Source organism: Pinus tabuliformis, chromosome X (assembly GCF_031772625.1).
Source record: "Pinus tabuliformis cultivar Carrire ecotype Pingquan chromosome X, CPIR1, whole genome shotgun sequence".
NCBI lineage: Eukaryota > Viridiplantae > Streptophyta > Pinopsida > Pinales > Pinaceae > Pinus > Pinus tabuliformis.
This window is the reverse complement of record NC_142308.1, coordinates 806,724,689-806,737,902: the sequence shown is the minus strand read 5'-3', so window position 1 is coordinate 806,737,902 and position 13,214 is coordinate 806,724,689. Positions and strand designations below refer to the sequence as shown.

At 39.5% G+C, this 13,214-nt stretch overlaps 1 protein-coding gene across 3 annotated transcripts in view; it reads right to left on the bottom strand.

Annotated features, from left to right (window-relative positions):
* The window catches only part of LOC149142243 (dehydrogenase/reductase SDR family member FEY-like), a 168,833-nt gene that overhangs the window by 88,901 nt on the left and 66,718 nt on the right, over nt 1-13,214 (bottom strand). The window lies entirely within an intron of this gene.

The following is a 13,214-nucleotide window of genomic DNA, read 5'->3' as shown; positions in this document are numbered from 1 at the left end:
GATTCCGTGTCTGGTAACATTGGTTAAAGCACTACCCCAACAGTTGCAAGTTGATCCTGGATCTCTTGAATCCTAGTGGAAGGGGTCTATAAGTTCCCCTTTCTGCATCCGGGTGCATCTCAGCGTCTCCTCTAAGAACATCTTTCGTTGATCGGAAGTGCCCTTGTACAGTGTGGAAAGTGTATCCCACATCTCCTTGGCAGTACCTTTTCCAGCAATGTGAGAAACAATGTGAACCCGAACACCATCAAGGATCAACATCTTCGCCCCCGCCATCTCCTTTTTGTACTCCTTCAGCAGATCTGCATTTGTGGGGATAGCTACCACTGCATCTATGAATGGTTTCAAGCCGTATTCATCCAGAAGGAAGGACATCCTTGCTTTCCAGATGACATAGTTGGAAGCACCAACCAACATGTCCTGATCTCGAAGTCCAAAAGAGGCCATCTGAAACAATGTCGAAAATCTCCTCTTCCCTTCTGCTCAGAAGTTACTAGGCTATTAGCACTCCCTTCTGGAGTGAGAAAATCTACTCACAACAACTACTGATCTGCAAGGGAAATCGAACTTCTTGAGACTAGAAGTTCCCTGAGGAAATTTTTCCCTCAGTGTGTGCTCTTCTTCCACCCGATGCTAGTTTTACTCTAGAAACTGTTGCAAAACTACTGCGTCCAACTAGAGCTCTACTCTGCAAAAAATATTGGTTGATCCCTCTGCCTCTGGAATCCCTCGATCTAGAGAGATCAAATTTTTTGTCCCTCTCTCAAATAAATCAATTATCCTCGAGAAATTCGACCTCTTGGCCAAGGTGATTGTGTTGCCTCTAAGGTTTCGATCTGATGCCCCTCAATGAACAGTGAAACTCCCTCTTCCTTCACTATTGAGCTCTCCAGCTGATCATCAGCGCTCTGATACCATGTGAAAAATCTAAAACCCGGAATCCTATTGCAGCAAATGGAAATTATTCTCCTAATTGTTAATTTAATTGAACATTTTGTTTATTGTTTGCTACAGCAAATACTGAATAACTCACACTACAACCTACACAAATAAAAATATGGAAGAATAAAAGCTGCAAGAAATACTAGCACACACACATAAAATGACAGTTATTTTTGGACCAATGTCCCCGAAAAACCCAACTTGGGAAAACCGGTGTAGCAGCTGAGGGTTTTATTATTATGCACCAGATAAATAATCTAAGTACAACTGGATCTCGAAACTGGCAATCCTACAGAGAAAAACTAGCAAAAATATGGTGAGAAATTTCCTCACTCCACAGAGAATTCTGATCTCTAACCTCAGCTCAAATTGAACAGTCCAAACCGGCTTTGCGTAGCTACTGCATCACCCTAGCGCAATCCCTTCTGCACTCAGCTCGAACTAGCTTCTCCTCAAGCCATTTGGTCTGTTGTTGTCTAAGAAAATGTCTCTCCTTGCCTCCGAAACCTCTGCCTGGCTATTGGCACTGAAACTCTGCTTTTCCCCAGCAGATTCAAAATTGCCTCTAAAGGCCAATGCATTGCTCTGCGTCAACCTCACTGTGGCTCACATGCCTCTCTGCAAATGCACTCAGCAGAACTAGAATCCTTCCTTCGGCTTCACTATCCCTGCCCTTCTCTCACTGCTTCAATCTCACTGGCTCTCCCTCCGGCAACTGACTGCTGCTACTCAGGAAATCGGTATGTTGATTAAATCGAAGTGCTCAAGTCATTTCTCCAAGCCCCATCGACTACTTATAATCCTCTATTGAGACTTCAACGGCCAAGATTAGAACTTAATCGATGGCTAGAATTAACTTGAAGTCGATCCATGTGAGTTTCTAGAACATTCACACCTTAACTTAATTAATTATGATTAATTAGTCATATTCCCTAAAGTTTAGACTTAGAAAATATTTAAAAACTGACTAATAATCTAATTAAGTCATTTTTAGGCGGAATTTCCAGAAACGATTTATGGGTTTTGGAGATCTCATGTATTCTAGCCTCTCCACAAAATTTCAAGGCTAGAACACATTCAATGCTACAAAAATTAGCAGGTACAATGTTTTCTAGGAGAGGGATGGGGGGATTTGAGGGTTAGATTTAGGGAATATGACTTGTGAAAGAGTTTCCCAGTTCCTAAAATCCTTACTGAAATTGGTATCCCACATGGTTCTTGAAGAATTGCCTAGGTTAGGAGGTAAGAGTTTAGCAACCAATGATGTTCTTAACCTAGACAAGGTGGGGGAAAGGACCAAAGAAAGAATATTCACTTAAAGTTGTTGAATTGATCCTATGAAGCACTAGCCTTGGGGATGCTAGGGAAAAGTTCGATCTCGGAGCTAGGGCTTGGCTTTTCTCACAACTCCACCGTTGGAATGGCTTCAAGGTTGGAGGAGGCCTAGATGAGACACCAGCACAGGAGAGCTAGGAGATCGAACTTTTTGGAGGAGTATTTTGTCAAGAAAATGATGCCCTAGGTGACAGAACTTGGCTAGACCTAGGAAAATGTGAAAAAGAGTTGATTTTAGGTGACCACCTCTTGGCAAATCAATGCCTTAGTCTTGGGAGAATGGAGTCTATGATAAATATGAATGAGGGCCTTTGGTTCTTAGTCAAGATGGCCTCAAGACTACTTCACTAGCCTTCTAGGTCAAAGAGAAGCAATCTTGCAGCGTTTATACTTCGATGTGCGAAAGGTAATGGCTTATCAATATAAATTCGTTGAAAAAATTATCCCTAGGAGATTTCATTCCAAATTACATGGCCCATACATTGGGAGATGCTATATAGAGACAAAATTCCACATTTTAAGCAGTAAATGCATGTAGCAATTAGCCCTAAAAATAGTGAAAAACCCAATCCAATGTATATGACAAAGTAAAACAAGAATAGCATTAAAAGCATGCACTTACATGTAATAGAACATATCCAACCATCCACAATTTGACAATAGGGAAGCTCCAACATAAGACAAACCAAATCCACACATCAAAATTCATCCATAAAGCTGCAGCTGAATTCATCCTCCAAGAGAAAGTGCAAAATTCTCAAGAGAGAGAAGAGATCCAATCCAAAGTGATGATGAGCAAATGAACTCATCTCACTTGTATTTATAACCAAATCCACACATCAAAATTCATCCATAAAGCTGCAGCCGAATTCATCCTCCAAGAAAAAGTGCAAAATTTGCAAGAGAGATAAGAGATTCAATCCAAAGGGATGATGAGCAAATGAACTCATCTCACTTGTATTTATACACTAATAAGGAGTTCGAATTAGCCTCCTTGGCCTACATAAGCCACAAAAATAAAATAATGTGCTAATATTCTAACTTTTGGTAACAAGCCCACCAAACTAGATCACAAATGAAAGAATATGCCTCTTAAGAGGTCAAATGATGAATAATACATGTCGTAGAGCCCTTTAAGAGGCTTGATGAGGTCCATGGGTGCCATAATGAAGAGTAGGACCCTCAAAAGTGATGGACAAGGGGTTGGCCCCTTGTTCTCCAAACAATAAACTTGTGGTGCTCCCAATAGGTGTGGGGCACAATAATAACCTCATGGATCTTCCAATGGGTCGAAGATATTTGTAGATCGTCTGCAGGGGCTCTGGTGATGGTGTAGGAGATGCCACATCATCCTACAAGTCTCGGTTCATCTTCCAAGTGCATGGTACATTTGTGGAGCCGGCTGGGCAAAGGTGAACCAGGTGCATCTTCCTCGTCCAATGGGAGTATCTCGAACATCTTTGACCATCCTCGAGGATCCATGGAAAGATATCTAATGTTGTGGAGGCCCATGGCTCTCAACACACACCCTACATGTGCCCATGTAGCCCTCTGGAGGATTAGGACCCCGTATAGTGATACCAAACCCAAGATGGAGACCATCTGCAATCCTGCATAAAATCCAATGCATCTCCTAGCCTTCTAGTACAACAAGTCATTAGGGAAATTGAGTAAATGATCTTAACAACCATGGACCATAGGTGGGGACTTCATAATGGCCTACCCTTCCATAATGGGCTTCGAGATGTGCCAATGTCTCCTAACTCCAAATGGGGTTAACCAAGTATCTTATTAGGTGGTTTCTACTTCTAAAGGGGGTAATATGTTCAAGGTACATCCTTCAAAAGGTGGTGGTGTGAAAATTCCTAAACTCGAAGGAACCCCTACTACAGCAAATCTAAGTCTACTTCACCTACTTGATTTTTAAATTATATTCATCAAGTTATTCTTCTAAACACTGAAGCAAATTACTTCTATAGCCTACACTACTTAAATATCTGATCTCATGAAATAGAAAACAGAAGCAAAGAAAAAGATACATAGGACACACTTATTTTTGGACACAATAGTCATGGGAAAAACCCATTGCGGGAAAATCGATGCAGCAATTCTGAGGGTTTATTATTATGCAGGAGAAATATCTGAATATAAATCTAGGATGTTCATCTAGCAATCATTTACAAAGAAAATACTGGCGGAAAATCTGAGTGAGTTTTACCTCACTTCACCGGGCAGAATTCCGGCTGATCCAGCACAAAACTAGCTAACCCCAGCTATTTCTGTGTCAGCCCTGCATCACCTTCTTTGCCCTTTGCATCACTCTCCCAGCTATTCCACAATTCTCGGCAGTTCCTACAGTTTCGACAGTTCTGCCAGTTCTGGATTCTGCGTGACAGGTAGCTTTTCTGCTTTGCGCTGGCCCTTCTGGCTCTGCATCAGGACTGCTTGGGCCCAGACTGGCCCAGCGTCAGCTCTCCCAGCTATTGCGCTGCCTCTCTACAAGCTCTCTCTGTCAGTATTCTCCAGAAAGTCCTTCCGAATTCTCACTGCCCCTCTGTTGCAAGATCTCCCCAACCGATTTTCCTCCTAAGAACTTCTCACTTCAGAAAATCGATTTCCTCAATCTCTTTGTGTGTGTTTCCAAATGAACCCCAAGCCTCCATTTTCTAATTTTCTTGTTGAGTCTTCAACGGCCGAGATTAAGTCTCTAATCAACAGCTAAGATTAAAACATGACTTGATCCGCCTTCTGGATCATTCTCACCCATATTTTGATTAATAACCATTAATATTTTAATTTCCATAAGTTTAGACTTAAGAACTCCATTAAAAATATTAATTATTTTAATAAAATACAATCCAGGTGGAATTTCACAAAACGGCTTATGGGTTCTTTAGAACTCATGTGCCTTAGCCTCTCCACCAATTTTCAAGGCTAGAGCACTTCCGATGCTACCAAAAACTAACAGGTGGCATGTGACAAATAGGTGAATGAAGTAGGGAATGAGAAGGGTCAGCCCTGGGCCACATGCTGGGCTGCAAGGGTAGCTAATAAAAGGGAAGCGCACACTTGGGTTTATAATGTATAGGAGGGAGCAATCGTGGTACATGAGCTGCCCCAGCCTTGATTTTTCCACCCTACTTTATATATCTTTTGTCTTTTTATGATTTTCTTTGATTAACTACTCGAGGCTCAAGGGGTAAAAGCATGATGCATAAGGTATAGCAATGAATACCCCCTTTTAAGGTAGGGTGGTTCATTGCCTACCAGGGGTTAGGACAACCATGGGTTCCTATATGATGAAAGAAGCTCATAGAACCTGTAGGAACCAGGGTGATGGCCATGATGATGGGGTAGAGCTCATGTATTGGCTTTTGCCCACATGTTAAATGTGTTTGTCCCGACCATATTTTGAATTTTGTGGTACATTTTCCTATTGAATGTGGCCAAGTATGCTTTTGTCTTTCTTTTTAGCTGCATCAACCTCCAAGCATCATTCCAGGGCTGACCCAAGGTGTCGGCAAGGGGAAAGGATGAACTAACCCTATGTGGACCAAGTGGAGGAATGTGGACCCAAGTGGGAGAAATGATGAATGGGGTAACAATGTGTGGAAAGGGAGTAATATAAGCGGATAAGGGAGCGGGACCAAGCAACCAAAATCGAGGTTTCCTGTGAAATACCATCCCTAAAGCCAAATGGTCAGTAAAAGGGATCCCAGAAGACTAGAATCCAATTAATATCCAAAAAGGGTCTAGGGGACAAGAGCACAGACCTAACCCATTCTTTCCGTCGAATCCCCCCATTAATCCATGCCCAGAAGCATCCATGATAAGCAAACTACAATACTCAATTACCAAATGACAAGGCATACCTTTAGGTTCGGGAGGCCCACCTTCAAACATACAATCATGGTAGATGGGCAAGAGACCACATGGTTGGCTCAGGTGGCGGAGAAATGGCACAATGAGCTAGTTAGTGGCTACAAGGGGCTATTGGTTGTTGGTTGAGGACCATCTTGGAGAAAAAAAATATCCTATGGATATCACCCAAAAAATGGTGGGTAACAGGCCCAGTCGCTCTATAAGAGTGGGGGCCTTTAGTCAGGCTCGATTACTTACTGAGTGAGCCTTTTGGCCTAGACTGAGGCCTGTGATGTTAGGGTTTGACCAAGATAATGGCAACTCTGTAATGTAAGGATCCTTTAGGATTTTTACGTTGTGGTGTGAGGAGTTGAATGTCCTTTAAGGTTCGGCCAACCCTACGTCATTGGAACATGAATGTTCCTCGAGGTTTGACTTGGTGATGGCAAACCAGTACTAGTTTGTATACTATGAGGTTGAGCGTCGACCAGGTCATGGTGACTAGTTGTTGTACCTTACGATAGGTAGCCTATATGATGGTACATAAAGTTGTTGTACCTTAGGCTAAATAGCCTGTATGATGGTACTTAGTATTGGTACCTTGGCAGTAGCCTGGATGGTACCTAGATCCTTGTAAGATGGGTTGGTACCTTCGCAATAGCCTAGATGGTACCTAGATCCCTGTGAGATGTTGGGTTGGTACCTTGGCAATAGCCTAGATGGTACCTAGACCCTTGTGAGATGTTGGGTTGGTGCCTTGGCAGTAGCCTAGATGTTAACTAGATCCCTGAAAGAACTTGGGTTGATACCTTTGTAGTAGCCTAGATGGTATCTAGATCCATGGAATAGTATATGTTGGTTATGATTTTGATTTGACTCTTCTTATGAGAATATTTCAATTTGAGAAGTATCCTTGTACTGGCTATGGTATTATGAATACTTCCTTAGTTAAGAAGGAGTGTCGGAAAACATAACCAGTTTCGGTCTTCATAATTGTCATTCTACTTACGTCACTATATGTTTATGTAAAAAGCAAAAGAAGAAAAATTATTTTTCAAGCATGGGTTTCATGCTCAAGAATTATTATTTTATTTAGATAAGCTTGTTCTTCATGCTTATAGGTTTATCGTTTTGTTGAGTCAAAGAGTCAAAGTCCTATTTGGACCTATTGTCGCACAGAATGTCTAGGCACTGCGACAACGGCTCAGATCGGGGGTTGTCACCCTGATCCCCAATCTCTTTGTTTAAGTTGTCCCCCTACAACAGGCTAGGGGGGGTAGACCCTATGGAAAAGTGGAATCAAGAAGAACTAGTTGAGAACCAACCAGTTCGGGAGACACAGTGAAGCGATCAAGTACTTGATTAAGATTTAACAAGACTTATAGGATTTGATTAGATTTTAAACGATTGATACTAGTGCCTTATGGAGTCAACGATCTTGCTAGGGAAATTAAGATCAAGTAATCGATTAGCAACTGTTGCTTAGATGAATGACTATCTTATATGAAATGCGGATCCTAAAACTAATGTGAGATGCAAGAATATTGGTTAATTTTAGTTTAAATGCCTATTTAAATGTGAACCCTTCAATCATTTCTGTGTTGAGTCTGATTTCGTAGTAATTGGCAGAGAGAAGATCAGGAGAAGCACACTAAGGTGTGATTAACGATACCTCTCCTGAAATTCTAACATACCCGGTGCCTCTGGCGCTACAGAGAACTGTGGCTCTGATGACTGCAAAGTCACCGTTTTAAGTACTATTAATTAAAACAGGCTTCTCAAAAAAAGACGGATGGAAATCTATCTATCTATCGACCAAGCTTATGCTTGGAAGTAAATTTTATCTATGCAAAGTTAACTTATATGCAAATGCACCGGAAGATGAGATGAAGTTAGACTCGAGAATGGGAAAACACTTATGTCGCAAAAGCCCTCAATTACCCAAATGAAATGCTCGCCTTTTTTAGATGAAGACTTAGAAAATAAACTCTTGAAGATACTATAGTTAAAACACCAACTTATTTCAAATCTTCTTGATACAATTTAGCTCAAAGAGAACAAAAACAACTTTGCAATTCGATATCAATGTCAACAGATGCTCAAAAAAATACTCAGTTTATGAAACAAAGGATATGCATTTTATCACAATTCCATGACAGAGTACTTAATTTTTAGGACAGCAACAATATGACAATGAAAATAGTAAGCTATCAATGATATCTTTACGCAAAAAATTTACTGAAAATTTTCCAAACTTGCCCACATGAATCATCAAAAATTTTCAGCCTGTTGTGATGTGATTTCCGGAATTATATTAGATCTGATATACTTATTACAGCCGGCAATTAAAGCACGAAATAAGCCTAATGATGAATGCTCAACTCAAGAAATTAATTCCTTAATGTATTAGACAACTTAGGAACTAATTTTAGGCTAACCCACATGAAATTTTTCCAGTGTTATATTTCAGACTTCAGAAACAGAATTATTCAGAGATAACAGTGACCCAAAATATAGATCGAGGCCAAATTCTTGATACACATCAAACATAAATGACTTATTAATGTATTTAGCAATTTTTAGTTAATTTCAAACCACTTAGATGTGTTTTTCACCACTATTAGAAAGGTATATCACTGTTGTAGCAAACAGTGAGGAAAAAGATGGTTTAGAGATCAAACCCTTAGGCCTTAGAACTTGAAGATCACTTGCCCAAGTTGCCAAAAAAATTCAATATCTGAAACACAAATTTTTACCAAATTTTCTGCAAAAACCCACCAATGATTAGCTTCAGAAAATTAAATATTCAAATCAGAAATGGAGCAAGGGAATCTAGGTCCAGTGAGAGCTAGCACTAGGCCCAATAGAACTAGCGTTGGGCTAGGAGAAGGCAGATTTGAGCTTAGGAGCCCCAAAACTTGAAACCCTTTTTTCTAAAATTAAAAAAAATAAATAAATAAATAAATAATATAAATAATATATATATATATATATATATTTTGCTTCAGTTCTTCAGATTTATTGCAAAATATTTAATGGATGGCCTTGTAAAAAAATTTGGAATAAGATATTGCCTTCCAGGGCCTAGATCTATCTCAAAACCCCCAAATCTGCTTGAAAAATCTCAAATCTGAAGATTTACTTGGTTGATTTCTCAGATCTATTCCTGCAAACAATCTTTGAGCCCAAATCTTGCCCTCCAAGGTCTAGATCTAGCTCAAATCTGAAGATTTACTTTACTGATTTCTCAGATCTATTCCTGCAAACAATCTTTGAGCCCAGATCTTGCCCTCCAGGGTCTAGATCTAGCTCAGATCTGAATATTTACTTGGCTGATTTCTCATATCTATTCCTGCAAACAATCTTTGAGCTCAGAGCTTGCCCTCCAGGTTCTAGATCTAGCTCAGATCTGAAGATTTTCTTGGTTGATTTCTCAGATCTATTTCTGCACAAGTGAAAAGAGAAAAACCCAATACCCAATATGTACAAAAATAGAGAAAATCGCAAAAACCCAAGTGTTAAAATTATGTTACAAAATTTCATATCTACACAAGTAAATAACAGATCTATACAAATAATTTACAGAATTATCAGATCTAAAGAGTATGAGTCCAGCTCCGCTCCCAGATCTGATAATCTAAGACTCTTAATAGCCAAATCTATCAAAATTTCCACAAAATATTTAAAATATTTTGAAATTTTAGAGAGCTACTAGCCCAAAAACACCCTGCAGAAAAAAATATTATCGTTAGATAAATCCTGAGGCTTATATGAAGTAGGCTCTTCAGAAAATATGTGTTGAGAGTTGGTTGGTCCAACCGAGGACTATCCCCAAACACTCAATGAGAACCTGAGAGATCTTCTGCAAACACTAGATCAACCATCAAATCAAGTAGAGAAATAGAACAACAATAAAATTCTGAAGAAATAGAGATACCTGCTACTTCAATCAAAATTAAAAATGTTACCCTAGATCCAACAAACTGAATAAGATACCTATATTCAGATTATTCTAAGAGAGCTATTGATTGATAGTTTTCACATAATATTAAGCAGAAATTAAAACAATGTTACCATAAATTCATGAAGAGGAACACTACAACATGTTGAAACCCCAAAGACTTTTGCATTAATTCAAAAAAGTATACAAGAGAGCTTGAGAGCTTAGTACATGATCCCAAGATCAGATGATCTCAACTGACAACTGACCTCCTATTTAAAGATAAATCTTTCAACGGCTAGTTCGAGTGATCCTTGTCAAAGTAATCTCGACATTTGATGAAGATCAAAATTTCTTTTAATCTCATCCGTCGAAATTTTAATTATTGAGGAAATTTCGAATTTTTCAATTAAATGCATTTTAATTAATTCAAAAATTAAATTTTTGAATTAATTTCCTCAAAATTTTGACTTTGACTTAATCTTAGGGACCAAAAGCTTAAAATTTAGCAAAATAATCAATTAACATTAGTCCATGGACCTCTTAAAATTTAATTTTTAAAGGACCCACGAATTTTGCCTTTGGAAAATTTAAATTTACCTAAGACCTATAATTAATTAAATTTCTGGCTTAAGATTTTAATTAATTTTGGCCAGAAAATTTAATTAATTAACCTATGAGGGGATAAATTATTTTTCTAACCCTCAAGACACTTTATATCATGATTTTCACATTTTTTACATTTCAAGGGAGAAAACCCATTTGCAAAAGACCCTCACGGACTACCCAGTTCTGTGACACCAAAATATAATCTAGCAGATCAAGCAATTTGTAATAGAATAACCTAACCAAATAGTTAGGATTATTCCCAAATCACTTTTACACAGAGTTGATCTATAACACTAGGACTCGCCTAAGATCCTGGTAACAAAATTCATTCCAGCTTTGGAGTAAGGCTGAAGGAAAACTCTGTCGACCATCCGAAAATGGATCAGTGACACAAAAAAACTCCCAGAATGTAGATCGTTACCAGAAAAATAGGTTTACCTAGGCAATTACATAACACAGATCTGCTGAGATCATTTACATCATATACATGCAGAATGGGTTTACATTATAACATGACAATCAGGTTGATGATAATAGGTGGACGATGCAAACACATCGATCAGATGCTATCCCTTTTGCGAAAAAAGGGGGTGTACTGATATGGGTCGTTGACACGTAGTGGCCAACGGGACCTATTGTAAAGAACAAGGAAAAAGATTTTTTAATTGTGTATTTTGGAAAAAATTCCCTCTAGAAGTCAAGTCGGCCCTGCCTGTCATGTAAGCTCTGCCCCAAGGGACATGATTGTTCGCACCCCTCTAGACAAGTATAAATAGAAGAAAGTTGGAGTTCATTTTGGACATATTTTTCGGAATCTAGTCTGAAATTTCGTAGAGAAAGAGGAGGACAAAAATCTGAGCAGAAGGAGGGTTTCACTTGGCTTCTACATGGTGGAAGGGTCTTGGATATCTCATTTGATCTGATTCTATGAAAAGAGAAGTTTCTAGGTTTTCCGCTTGGAGGGGTTTTGCCTTGGCTTGGAGCTTATATCTTGTGTTTTTTTGTTTCTGTGATCTTCATGTTCATGTTGTGGTGATTGTTTGATGATGAAAATCATAATAAAGATTAATAAAGAAGCAAACTAATTTCACAAGCAATTACTACAGTAAGGAAAAACTAAATTAAACTACAGACCTCCCGATTTTCCAACAAAAAGAAGGATTAAGCAGCTAAGAAATCTAGCAATTACTGAGTACCTCATCAAATGGAAGAACCTATCATGCATGAACACTCGAGGTTAGTCAAGTCACAAGTGTTGCAGACAACACTTGCTTGATGGGGAGGGGCATGTTAAGCCCTAATCAAGCCCCATGTTAACCCTAAAACCCCTTATTAAGCCCTAGATATTGAGTTATTACATTTCTATTGTTATATTGTTATGTAGGCCAAACCTTTCATTATACCCTTTGTCTTATGTATATATATATCCCAAAGAGACCTAGCCTTAGGGTCATCATTGTTGATTTTTGGTAGCATCGGATGTGTTCTAGCCATGAAAATTGGTGGAGAGGCTAAGGCGTATGAGATCTCCAAGACCATCGGATGTGTTCTAGCGATGAAAATTGGTGGAGAGGCTAAGGCGTATGAGATCTCCAAGACCCAGAAATCGTTTGGGAAAATCCCACCCGGATGAGGAGATATTAAAATAATTAATATTTTTAATGAGGTTCCTAAGTCTAAACTCAGGAAAATTAAGATATTAATGTGTATTAATATAAAATGGGGGAGAAAGTTCTAAATAACGAGGATCAAGCCAGAGTTAATCTTAGCCGTTGATTAGGGGTTTAATCCATGTCGTTGAATCGTCAACAGGAAAAGTATAAGAGGAGGCTTAAGGGTCAGTTGGAGACACACCAAAAATGGGGGAGAAAGTTCTAAATAACGAGGATCAAGCCAGAGTTAATCTTAGCCGTTGATTAGGGGTTTAATCCATGTCGTTGAATCGTCAACAGGAAAAGTATAAGAGGAGGCTTAAGGGTTAGTTGGAGACACACCAAAAACTTGAGAGATTAATCAGTTCGATTTTTAGGGGTGTGGTTTGCTAAGGAAATCGAACAAGTGATCAGTTGCAGTGAGGGGCAGCTCAATAGGAGGCCGACGAATACATATCAAAGAGGCAGCAGAGTGTCGGAAGAGGCAGCGCAGAGCCTTGGAGGGCTTACACATAGGCAGCAAGGGTTGATGCAGAGTCAGCAAGGGTTGACGCAGAGGCTAAGGAGGCCAGCGCAGAGGACGTAGAGGGCTTCAAAGGCTGACACAAAGGCCGTAGAGGCTGATGCAGTTGACGCAGAGGGCTTCAGAGGTTGCGTTGAGGTGATTCAGTGGGAGAGACAGAGATTTGATTGGCTGACGCAAAGCCAGAGAGGGTGACGCAATCCATAAGGGGGTGACACAGTTCCAAAGAGTGCATGGAGCAGCTTTCGTTGTCCAGCACAAGGAATAGCCGGAGTCACTGTGGGATCGTTCATCTGGTTGCTAATCAGCCAAAGTATCTGTCTCTCGATAGAGGTATTGCTGTCAAGGAAAT